Here is a 12667-nt window from a genome sequence, read left to right as displayed (position 1 = left end):
CCACACCCCCTCCCCGCCGAACACAACCCACACCGTCCCATCTCTTTATTATTCCGTAATTAGCCCTTTGGCAGTCTGCTGAAAGATGGGTCTGCGGGGGTTGGTGTCCCCTCTTGAGGGCCGTCTGTGTTGACAGACACACGCCGGCCCGGGCAAAAACAAACACGGGACCACCGATCAAGCCACATCACCAAATCCGCGATTTACCGGGAAACCCCCCCCCCCCCCCCCCCCCCCACTTTATCCATCTCGAGGCGATTTGGACAGAAATTTCAGACTTCATGTCTGGAGGTTGGTGTAACACAAGTTAATAAAAGCGGGGGAAACCGGCACGTCCGTTTTGCCGGGAACTTTTAAAAAAAACGGTTACCTTTAAAGTGAAGTGATTGTCACATGTGATACACAGCAGCACAGCACACAGTGCACACAGTGAAATTTGTCCTCTGCATTTAACCCATCACCCTGAGTGAGCAGTGGGCAGCCATGACCGGCGCCCGGGGAGCAGTGTGTGGGGACGGTGCTTTGCTCAGTGGCACCTCAGTGGCACCTTGGCGGATCGGGATTCGAACCGGCTACCTTCTGATTACGGGGCCGCTTCCTTAACCGCTAGGCCACCACTGCCCCACCTAATGAAGGGGATTGTTTTATCTTATTCCCATTTTTCTCTTCCTGCCTCGACGTAGTTCAGCCAGAGTCGTGGCTCTTCCCTACTGCGTGTGTGTGTGTGTGTGTGTGTGTTTTTGTGCTTGTGTGGACCACACTCTACCCTGTCATGCCTGGGGCTAAACGTAAGTATTGGAGCCGGGGAGCCAGGTGCCGCGCCGGTGCTGATGCAGTAGCCGGGAGACGATTGCAAGGAGGAGCTCACACGCAACACGGGAAAGTACGGTCTCATCGCTCCTACTGAGCAGCCCGTTATCTGTCTAAATTAACAGGGCAGGTCCAGGGCCCGGGAATTCGCCGCCCCCTTTATTGCCTGGCGCTTCCCCGGCACCCCTCCACCGACGTCTGGACGCTGTCCGGTTGTGTGGCGAAATCGAATGAGCGTAATCTTATTTGTTCACGCTTGCGGAGGCTGCGAAAGTTTGTTGGTTTCCGAAGGTCTGTTCAGTTTTGGGGGGGCACCTCGCTGGCAGATTTAGGTCACACGCCCCTTAGTTTTGAAAAGATTTTATCGTAAATTGATATTTCCGGACGTTAGTTTAGTGACTAACTAATCGGCGTGTGCATCACATGACAAGCAGGAGGTTTATGAAGAAATGAGGTGCAATTATGGATTAATTCCACTGCATGTTTTCCAAATGATAGTATGTACGAATGCACGGACCAATATGGCCCTAATCTGTACGTTATGTGAGGTTTGCTTTTTAAAATGAAATTACAGGAATAATTTGCCTTCGGCGTACTCACCTGTGAGTTGGAGCTTCACTTTATGATGGACACCGTTGATGTCGCTCCTCTGCTTTGGAGATGGGCTGCGTGGGTGGGGGAGCAATAAAAGACTGATATCTGCCCTTTAATGATACTGCAGCATGCTCCATTATGAATACGGGAACCTCCGGGGCGCATTCAAGGAACAAATGAAATGCAAATAGCAGTTTTGAAGGAGATCGCTCCGCACAACACCACCAGAAGAGCTTAATTTGCGGCGAGAATAAAAATAAAAGAAATGGCGAGCAGCTTGCAGTGCTTGGATCTCGATCGTTGCAGGCCTGCCTCGGCGCAGTTCGCCAATATCCGCGACACGTGCTTCCGCTCACCATATGAAACTCCTGAAATGATGTTTCACGGACCGCGTGAATCTCCCGACACACCTTTTCTCATTACGTGGCGAGTACCGAGGCCTGCGCTAGAAGTTTCCACCTACGAGTGAAACAGATGCAAATGGTGCGGTGCAGCACAACCGGTCTGCTTTTCTACCGGGGTCAAGCGGTCCAAACTTCCTTTTCAGTCAACCTGCTATGTGACAAAACGTTTGGGTAAAGGGCGTGTTACGAATAAAACGTCTTCGTTCGACTGGTCCTATTATTTCAAGGACTAACTGCTGGGCAGTGGTGGTTGCTGGTTCGAATCCCGATCCGCCAAGGTGCCACTGAGGTGCCACTGAGCAAAGCACCGTCCCCACACACTGCTCCCCGGGCGCCTGTCATGGCTGCCCACTGTTCACCAAGGGTGATGGTTAAATGCAGAGGACACATTTCACTGTGTTCACCGTGTGCTGTGCTGCAGTGTTTCACAATTACAGTCACTTTACTTAATTCAGGTTCATCTTTCTGATCTTATTCCATTTGATTAGAGCTGTTTTAATTGTCTGAGGTGTTTTACTGGGACAGTAGACACTGTAGACCCAGTCCTTCAACAGATACATCAGGGTCAGAATCAGAGGAAAAGGATCAGCTTGAGTTAATATTAATATTAATATGAAGCAAATATTATGAAAGTGAAGTGATTGTCACTTGTGATACACAGCAGCACAGCACACGGTGCACACAGTGAAATTTGTCCTCTGCATTTAACCCATTTAACCCTGATCTGCCAAGGTGCCACTGAGGTGCCACTGAGCAAAGCACCGTCCCCACACACTGCTCCCCGGGCGCCTGTCATGGCTGCCCACTGCTCACTCAGGGTGATGGGTTAAATGCAGAGGACAAATTTCACTGTGTGCACTGTGTGCTGTGCTGCTGTGTATCACAAGTGACAATCACTTCACTTTCATAGACTACATAAGATTTTATGTAGTCTTTGGAGTCAGACACCAGCTGAAGCTGCCAAATTCACTGTCTGCCTGGGACTGGACCAAGGTCTGGGCCGACGGACCAACGGCGGGCGTCGCCGGGACTCGCGGTGATTAATCTCCTGCTGTCGCGCCCCTGCAGATGTTTACACAGGGATATTTGGGGGGGACGCATATGTCCGACGGGCGGGTGTGTGCGCCTCTGCGTCCCTCCTCTGTTGCTCGGAGTCGGGCGGTCCATGTCACCTGGGCCATCTGGAGGATGCGGAGAGGGACGACCCCCAAGATCAACATCGGTGGCGCCGACACGTCCATAATTAAGCCCCGCGATCATTAGGCCCTGACTCCACTCACAGTCCATTGTCCTCCGGCCTTGTTTATTGGCCTGATTTCGCTCGAAAGAAATGGCAAGAATTCTAACTTGAAATGCATGTTTTCTTGGAAGACGGACGGTTGGAACGGCAACTGGATGTGGGTTTTCCATCTTGGAATCTCTTGCGAACGACTCAAACCCGACTTCAATGTCAAAGATGGCTTCACTGGCGCCAGAGCCACGGCACGTTTTACCCGTTCCTCTCTTATGTCTGCACATGTCCAACACTCTTCAGGTTTTATCTGTGGGTACGTCACAGGGTTATGAAACGGGTTTTATGCACCGGTGCGGCAAAAGCATGAAAACGTGTTAAATTAACTTCAAAGGGTCCAAGCATGAGCTGAATATGAAGTTGGACATTTCAGTAGTTTTATCATCCATTTAAAATGCTTTCGGAAATCAGCTCGATGGCACGTTTAAAGGTTTTGTCTGGACCTGGACCTGCATTTCATTTGTTCTTGTAAATGTGGTACGAACGTGAAACCCAACCCGGTTACACCAACCACCAGAGCGGTGGCGTCTGACACGTATTCTTAGTCAAAAGACGACGGCCACCGGAGGGGTTGAACCGTTTCGCCCCACTGTCACGGCCGAGAGTCCCCCTGCTCCGGGCCTGTTCGCGCCGCATTCCGAACCCCCGCTTAACGCACGCTGCGAGGCGGAACACAATGGCCCGTCCTCCGGCACCACCCCCTTCCCCACCCGCCGCCGGAGGGGGACACAATACCGGGACGCCGCCGCAGATCCCCCGGATCTTTTATATTCCCCACGAGCGAAGGCGGTTCAAACCACATTCAGGCCGGGGCGACGGTTTACCTCGCCTGTCCCCGTCTCGCTCGGGCGACAGGTTACGGGAAAAATTAGGAGCACACACCCGGGCCTTGACTAATGGTGGCCCACGCCGATGCCCCGCACTGGCCTTTATGTCACATGATATGATCGCTTGTTAGGCTTTAATGAACTCCCGGGCGCTAATAAGAGCAGCGTCGAGGAACGGAGCGCCGGAGCTGACAAGACGCCGAGCTTTCGCCCTGGATCCTCGCGAAAGAGGGACAAGACGGAGGAAAGGGGGACAGAGGGGTTACCACAAACGCCCGGACCCCCCCCCGTTCCTCCGTATCTGACGTCTGTCCCTTGACACTGATAGACTCTGCGTCTCCCATTTAGTGGTTAATGAGATTGCTTTCTCTGCACAGACCTCCGCGGACTACAGAGCGGAGGGAGAGAAAGAGAGAGAGAAAGCGCGGTGGCTCTTCGACTCTTCCTTTCTAAAGCTTGCACGCACCGGGGCCGAACGAAAGAGCCTCCCCCCCTACCCACAAACGACAACACCATCACCAGCACCACACACACACACACACACACACACACACACACCTCTTGGACTAAGAGAAAAGAAAGAAGCGCTTTCGCTGGTAATAATAATAAAAGATCGCGGGGGCGAGTCTTAAGCGTCCGCATCTGATTGGTGGCCATTGGGAGAAAACAAGCACCAGGCCCTTAATAGAATTCCACATGCCGTCTTCGGCTGGCGGTAAAAGAGGCAGCCGAGCTGGAGGGGAAGAGCCGGCTAATTGAAAAGAGTCTGGAAGCCCCCGCCACCCTCCTCCAAGAAGCCATCACAGCTCGTGCCTGAGATGCCGGAGAAGTCGGGAAGACGTCTGCTCAGTGGGGTCGTGGGGGAAGGGGGCAAAGGATGAGATTCAGTCAGGTTTTGTTCCTGCTTCCCTTGCTTGGAGGCCAGCGAAGTGGCCTCACACTTCGTTTTCATGCTCTCCCCGTGTTGGTTTGCTCCGGGCTCTCTGGTTTCCTCCCGCAGTCTAAAGTCTTGTACACTAGTTGAATTTGCCACCCTGAAAAGTGTGTGTGTCAATGGTGGCCGTGTGTGGGCACCCTGCTATCATTTTTTATTTGAAAATACGAAATAAAAAAGATCACAGTTCTGAAAATGAGCTTCACGTACAAACGTGAAACCCAACATGGCAACATTCAACCATGAGAGCTGTGGTGTTTGATATGTATTCTTAGTCAGCAGTTTGTCACAGAGCTGATGGACATGTGTCGATTCTTAGTGCTCAGTGCCCGTTAATAAATGTTAATAAATATATATGTTAATAAATTCATGTTGTTTTATTCATAATTTTTTCCCCCTAGTGTGTTACCCACTAGGGTGGTAGTAGCCTAGTGGGTAACACACTCGCCTATGAACCAGAAGACCCGGGTTCAAATCCCACTTACTACCATTGTGTCCCTGAGCAAGACACTTAACCCTAAGTTGCTCCAGGGAGACTGTCCCTGTAACTACTGACTGTAAGTCGCTCTGGATAAGGCCGTCTGATAAATGCTGTAAATGTAAATACAACCAAAAACTGTAGTGCTAGCCATGTTAGCATGTACCACCTGGCCAGACTTGATTCATGCACAGAATTCATTCTCATTCAGCTTTACATTTTTTTTGATTGATTGATTGATAAGACCATTTGATGCTGTTGCAACAAACCATGTCAAAAGCATATGACATGGATGTGTGTCGAAGAATGAACTGGGAAGGCTGTACTGATCGGCAACTGGCAAAAAAACAGTCATCGTTTGTAAAAATGATCAACTCCATTGATTAAACGCACTCATGCGCCGCGCTGCCAGGGCGCGACTTTCTCATTTGGATGAGATGAGCTGCACGGGCCTGCTATGAAATGCATGGCTGCTTGCACCTTGTGTACTTACTGCATAGGCCCAGGTTCACACAAGAACAAACAAGCAGGCCTAAACACACACACACACACACACACACACCGCAAGCGAGAGAGAGAGAGACAGCCAGAGGCTTTGACTGGGAGCCAGCCAGTCGGCAGCCCCTGGTTTGCTGTGGCTCGGAGGCAGGGGAACAGGTGACACAGCAAAGGGGGTCCAGGTTGGGCCACGGACTGCCAGAATAGCCTGGGATGCTCTCTCTCTCTCTCTCTCTCTCTCTCTCTCTCTCTGTGTGTGTGTGTGTGTGTGTGTGTGCGCTTCCTCTTTTTTTCCACACAGCCACCACAATAAAAATGCAAATCTGCCCAATTCCCCTGCCGATAGGCTCTATGTAAAACAGGTTAGAGTTCCCCGCTCCACGTGTGCACCCTCAAATTACCAGTTGGCCTTTTCTTTCTTCTAATCTCTTTATGTGTCGTTCATTAAAACGCATCGAGCGGAATGTTTTTATTCCCCCTCTTTCTCCGCTCTCTTCCCGTGGTCTTTTGGCTCAACGACGGCGGCCACTCTGGGTACGCTCGGGTGAAGCTGGCGGCGAGCGTCGCGCGGCACGGATACCGGGAGAGAGCGGGAAGATTAGGGACGGCCCCCGGAAGCGGCCCGCGGTTTCCCCTCAACAATCTCCAGCCTCATCTCTTCTTTCCTTTGTGTTGCATGGCGAAGTGAGCGACTTCCTGCCTTTGTTGCTTCTTGCTGATTGGATCTGGTTATCTCGTAATTGTACAGCCCACTTGCGCATAAATTTTATTTGCAGACTCTCCTGTTTGCAGAAGATACATATTTAGCAGAATTTTTTATTACTTGCATAAGGAACTGATTGATTTAATTCATTTCTTAATCGGAAAATTATTTTTGCCAGAAATTAGTAAGGCGAACTTAATGTACATTTTGATATAAGTCTATTATAACTTCTTCACTCATAACCAGAGTGTAAAAAAGTGACAAACAAAAAAACAGGGTCAAAATGAAGTGAAATTTGCATGTCCCCATTTCACCCTCTTAAACTCTCGCATCTGATTAGCCTCGGCGACTGCGGCCGCGAGATACGGGAGGGTCCCGGCGGCTCGACGTGGAGGGCTACGGGACGGTGTGGCGTCCCTCCCCTGAGACCGGTTATGACAAATAAGATTAATGTCGCCGCAGCCCGCAGAGCCGCACAGATTAGACTGATAGGTGATTTTCTCAGGAAAAGCCCCATATGCGGACAAAGCGCCCGAGAACGCGTACGAGAGGAGGAGGGACTGCGTGGGAGTTGGGGGGGAGGTTTGGACTTCAGAACCCCTGCTGGCCACCCCCCCTTTCTTTTCCCCACAGTTCTAATGACCACTCAAGCATGGAGGGTCAGGAGGTCAGGGGTCAGCGGGGCCCTAACAGGGGGGGGCCCCATCATCAGGAGAACTGGAGCGATGGATGAGTCTGACAAAAGCCCTGGGGTCCTGGGGAGCTTCCATATTGCCATTCGCACCAGAATGGGTCTCAGAAGTCAACGCACCCCAATTAAAATTTTTAGATTAATGGAACCGGCATATATTCTACTCCATTTTATGACACCGCTCAAACACTGTTAAAACATGGCTGTTAAAGCACAGTGGAAAGCTCCTCCTTACCCTCCTTACCTTCCTTAGACCCGTGGATGCAACCAGCGCATTAAAACTCGTTCTTTGTCCTTCCCGAGTTCCTTGTTTGTGGCTCAACCTACTATTTAAGGTTCCGTTGATGCTCAATTAGAGGTGAGATAGTTTTATTAAGCTTTGAAACAACAGAAGTGACCTATGTCACATACTTCAAAATGTGAATTATACAGTTTCTAGTTTTTACAGTACAGTTTTTCCGAACCTAATGGAGCATTTAAAATTTGAAATGAAGCAGAATATGAACATGAGAGAATGCCTGTCATTGATATTCTCCATTCGTTGTTTGATTCCGAGTGGCACCAAAGTGTCATGGAGCCACAAGGCGCTTTTTGGGTTTTAAAAATGGCATTTGAGCACAATTTGGAAATGCAATGGAAATGCACAGAAAAGTTGGTCCAGACAATGCTGGCCTGTTTTGCTAACTATGCCTTTTTCGAAAAGTTGAATAGTCCTTTACCTCTGGAGAGAGATGAATATAAGAGAGAATATTCATCTGAATTGATGTACTTCCATTCTATTCACTCTTTCAGTTTGCACAATTAAAGAGTTAATGTAACTACTTTAACGTAACTTTGATTGCATTATATGTCGTTTGATTATATTATATGTCGTAATTTAATCGAAGACAACTCACTTTTTAAAGAGAAACAATGCTTTGGGCCTTTTAAATAGTATATTTTAAACACCTACCCTGTTTTTTTTTTTCCCAGCAGGCCTTTAGATTTGAACTGTGTGCTTTCCCGCAGGAAAGCTAGGGCCAAGAAGGATGTGCCATCCTAGCGCATTTACAGTGAGCTTCCGAATGTCCAGCTGAGCTCACAGACTTTCAGTCCCCCGGTTTGATTTACACAGAATGTGGCAGCGAGGACAAGGAAGCAGCCAGTGACAGAGGAAAAAAAAAAGAATTCCCTGCTGGCTGGAAGAGCAGACAAGTGAAAAACACACACACACACACACACACACACACACTCTCTCCGCAGCATCGGATGCAAGGCCTCACTCCACTTACGTGGCAGGCTACACAGAGTCCCAGGATATCCGAGCTCCCGGTAGCCAACTGGCAATTTTCAGACCACAGATTCCGTGCCTTATTAAAGTGCCCCGCCGAGGCTTTTGAAGGCGACGTACGGCAGCCATCTCCTTTTTTTTTTTCCCGGACGACTCCCACCTCTTGCCGAAACGGCCGATCTTGGGGACGCTGGCACGGGTTCCCCACTGACGGGCTTTGATTTGTTTATCTCCTGGGGTCACCCCGGTCACGTTTAATCCCCCACCTTTTCCGTCCGTCTGCATACGCGCTCCGGAAGAAACGGCCAAATTCAGCAAAGAAAGCGCACGAAAGCCCCGGCGCTTCTTCAGGACAGAAGGCAATTCGGTGCCCTCTATCATATTTGATGATCCCCCCCCCCCCGATCCCTTTACTGCACGATCCAGCTGACAAAGCTTCTTCGTCCGTGTGGCGGTACCCAAACAATATATCCGGGTGATGGAGTACGTTTCCCTGGGAAATGCGGTGGGCCTTAAAATCAATGACGGCGCTCGCGGAGCCGGGAAACTTTATTATTAATTATTATTTTTATTGTTTATTGTACCTTTTCCCCCTTCAACACCCGTAATACACATGGTCCCACAACCTCTGAAATAATTAGTTCGCAGGCGACAAAGCTCGGCGCAGTGACTAGGCACCTTTCATTTCCCCTTTTTTCGCCTCCTTCGGTGATGTGATTATTCGCGTCTCACTCTTTTTTGTTTTTTTTTTTCATTTTTTTTGTACAAGTGAGACCGTTGTTGCTTCGTAAAAACACATCCCCCAAGTACAGTGTTCTTCATTACTAAAGATAAGGGGATTTGTTGGATTTTATTTATTTATTAATTATTTTTTATAACTCTCCAAGACCAATTATCTGCAATGAATCCAATCCTTGGGATTTTTCGGAGGTTGTTTCTCCTGGTAACACTTTGCGGTCAGAGGGGGAAAAAACTCACTAATGGTTACAGACTGGAGCTGTTGATTATTTCGATTTTTTTTTATGACCTAAAATTATTGTGAAGACTTTTGTTGGGGACAGTCACTGGTTCGCCAATCAGACATATTGAATTAAAGCACTTATACTCTGTCACTGTGTTTCTGGTTTGGTGACAGGTGTGGTCCTGGGATTGCTGTTGCCAGATTGGGGAGACTGGACTTGATATTGAGATATCAAGGTTGAGGACCCCAAGTCTGATCTGAGTAAATAAGTAGTCATGGTAGGTGCCATCAAGCTGACACTTACTAGACGCTTTAAACAGGTTTGTGCTTGTTTGGGTGTATTTATGGAAAGCTGTGGGCAGAAAAAGTCCTGTATTTGATTTGCGCTTATGGCGTTTATATCAGACGCCCTTATCCAGAGCACCTTACAGTCAGTAGTTACAGGGATAGTCCCCCCCTGGAGACACTCAGGGTTAAGGGTCCTGCTCAGGGACACAATGGAAGTAAGTGGGGTTTGAACCTGGGATTTTGTGGTCTTCTGGTTCATAGGAACCATCATCTCATGCTGCCTTTATGTAGCAATTGTCGATTTTGAGCAACTAGTGGAAAAATTGATGATACATCAACACGAAGAGTCCAACCATTTCTCCCCCTTTCAGAATTTTTGGAACTGCGATCACTCCAAGAATCTTCCTTGTGAAGGTACAACTAACTGGCAAGTAGTCCTTCCCTGTTTATGAACAGTTATTTGGGTGACTCATGAGTACATATTTAACGTGACATTAGTGAGACCATCAGAGTTCTGAGACATTGGTCACAGGACGGGGACTCACTTAGGGTGGGATAAACATGAGTGGGAGCAAACTGGAGAACCCATAAGGAACCCATGCCAAAATGGGGAGAGCATGCAATCTCTGCAAAGTGACATCATTGTGAAACACTGCAACTCAGCACACTGTGACACGGTGAAATGTGTCCTTTGTATTTAACCATCACCCTTGGTGAACATTGGGCAGCCGTGACAGCCACAGTAGCACCTTCTCAGTTCGAGATTTGAACCCGCAACCTTCTGTTTACAAATCCACTTCTTTTACCAGCGAGGCCACCACAGTCGCAACCTCGGAGATGTGAGGCCACATCGATAACCACCGCGTCCACCATTCCGCGCTTAAAAAAAAAAAAAAGAATCCTGCTAATTGCAATAATTAGACCTACCATTTTGGCTCGCGGCGCAGGGGGAGGGCGGTCCTATGAAGGGTCTGGATGTCCCCTCATGCTTCCTTGGCATATGCTCCTGTCCCCCACCTGGACCCAGGGAGGGAGGGGGGATGGGGGGCATGGCAGCTGCTGAGCCTGGGAGAGCGCCTGCCTGTCACTGTATAGGCATCACTGATATCTGTATCATTATTTATGGTATTTATGGTTAATGTGCTCCAGGATTTACGTTCCCCATTGTCCCCTCTATTAAAACTTTTTTTTTTTTAAAGCATCAGCCTTTTCTGAAACCAATACGGTTGTTATTTACCAGGCCCTCAACCCGGCCACCTTGACCTTCTGCTTGACCTTGTTAAAAACACCTCGGTTTGGGGACGTGTAATTTGGGGACGTGTTTTGAAGGACCGGCCACCCGGCAAGGTGGCGTCCTGGTGTCGCGGCGGATCGCGGACTATCATCATGCGCACGGCGGTGTGGTTTTCATTTTTCAGCTGAACTCAGCAGTTCTCGGCGACAGTCCGCTCTCTGGCGGACGGACTCGCGTCCCACGCACGACAGCGGCGCAGAAAGAGCCATTGTCGCGGGGAGGTGTCGCCGTCGCCGAAAACGATGACAGGGCTTTTTTTTTTTTTTTTTTTTACACTTTTACATTATTATTATTATTGTAATTGTATTTTTTTGCACAATAATAAAAGAAGAACTGATCAAACCAATCGGGATCAAAAAGGGACTAGAAAGGCGAGTCCCCGTGCGGAGGGGGGGGGGCAACAAGGACGCGTTCGCTTCGGCTCCCGGATCGCCGGTAATTGCGCACATACGGGCCCGGGGCGGGAATCATTGAGGAAAAAGCGACCCAGCGCCGCTCGGACCCCCCTCCCGTACCCCGGATTTGCATGGGAGCGACGCCATTGGCTCACGGGCCGTGATGTAAAAGCGCGACCTGCGGGACTCGGGCACGGCGTCGGCCGTTGGTTTTGTGGTTGTCGCGCTCGAAGGGACAGAAAAAAACAAAAAAAGAATTAATATCATTTCAGCGACAGCAAGGCAACCTTGTCAGACTATAATCTTGTTAGTTGCCTGAGGAACTAATAACTAATAATAATTAACTAGTAATAATTAATATCCGGAAGGCAAACGCTCACCTCCGTATATTACACGCAAAGTGGTGCAAATAGAGTTGCCAAAAGTCATCCAAAATATTTACGTACATTTAAAGCATTTTTTTTATCAGACGCCCTTATCCAAAGCGACTTACAATTAGTAGTTACAGGGACAGTCCCCCTGGAGAAACTCAGGGTTAAGTGTCTTGCTCAGGGACACGATGGTAGTGAGTGGGGTTTGAACCTGGGTCTTCTGGTTCATAGGTGAGTGTGTTACACACTAGACCAACCTAAAGTTGCCCCTCTGCCCTCTTTTTTTCAGTATTCTACGACACCATGAAAATACCCTCCGTGGGCACCAGGACTATATGACTCCATAAATCCCATAAATAATCGTTTTAACGCTGGCAGTGAAGGAGGGAGGAGGAGGAGGGAAAAAACGGCGCAAGCGGCGACGCCACACAGAGTCAATAAATCATTCTAGTTCAACGTTGGTCCCGGGAGGGTTTTTTTTTTTTTTTTTTTTTGTGGATTAAATTAAACACTTCCATCTCCATCTCCCACCTGGTCGCGGCCATATAAATCCCAACAGCTGATCAACAGACTTCAGAAAGCCCACCTCCTCCAGACAGACAGAGGAACCTAACGCTGCGACGCACCGTTTTTTTTTTTTTCATTGGACGTGGAGGACTGTTTTAAACTATCTTTCTCTCTACCTCTCTCTGTCTCTCTCGCTCTTTTCTTAATTAATTTTACTGCGCGTTGGGAGAACCGTGAATCGTGTTTTTTTTGTTTTTTTTGTACCGTGCTTTTTGGGATTTTTTTTTTCCCTGCGTCGTTTTTTTTTTTTTTTTAAGGAAAACCGGTTTTTTTTTCGGGAGGATCTGTACC

The 12667-nt window shown here is 48.7% G+C and overlaps 1 protein-coding gene across 1 annotated transcript in view; it reads right to left on the bottom strand.

Moving 5' to 3' along the window:
• The window catches only part of slc39a4 (solute carrier family 39 member 4), a 45509-nt gene extending 44059 nt beyond the window's left edge, over window positions 1–1450 (bottom strand). Inside the window, exon 1 of the mRNA XM_028964718.1 lies at window positions 1411–1450. The gene's annotated coding sequence lies outside the window, so the exon portion shown is untranslated. The remainder of the gene's footprint in view (window positions 1–1410) is intronic.
• Window positions 1451–12667: the final 11217 nt, after the last annotated feature.

This window comes from Denticeps clupeoides, chromosome 20, assembly GCF_900700375.1.
Source record: "Denticeps clupeoides chromosome 20, fDenClu1.1, whole genome shotgun sequence".
Classification (NCBI taxonomy): domain Eukaryota; kingdom Metazoa; phylum Chordata; class Actinopteri; order Clupeiformes; family Denticipitidae; genus Denticeps; species Denticeps clupeoides.
Note: the sequence above shows the minus strand (reverse complement) of the source record. Positions and strands in the feature narration are given on the sequence as shown.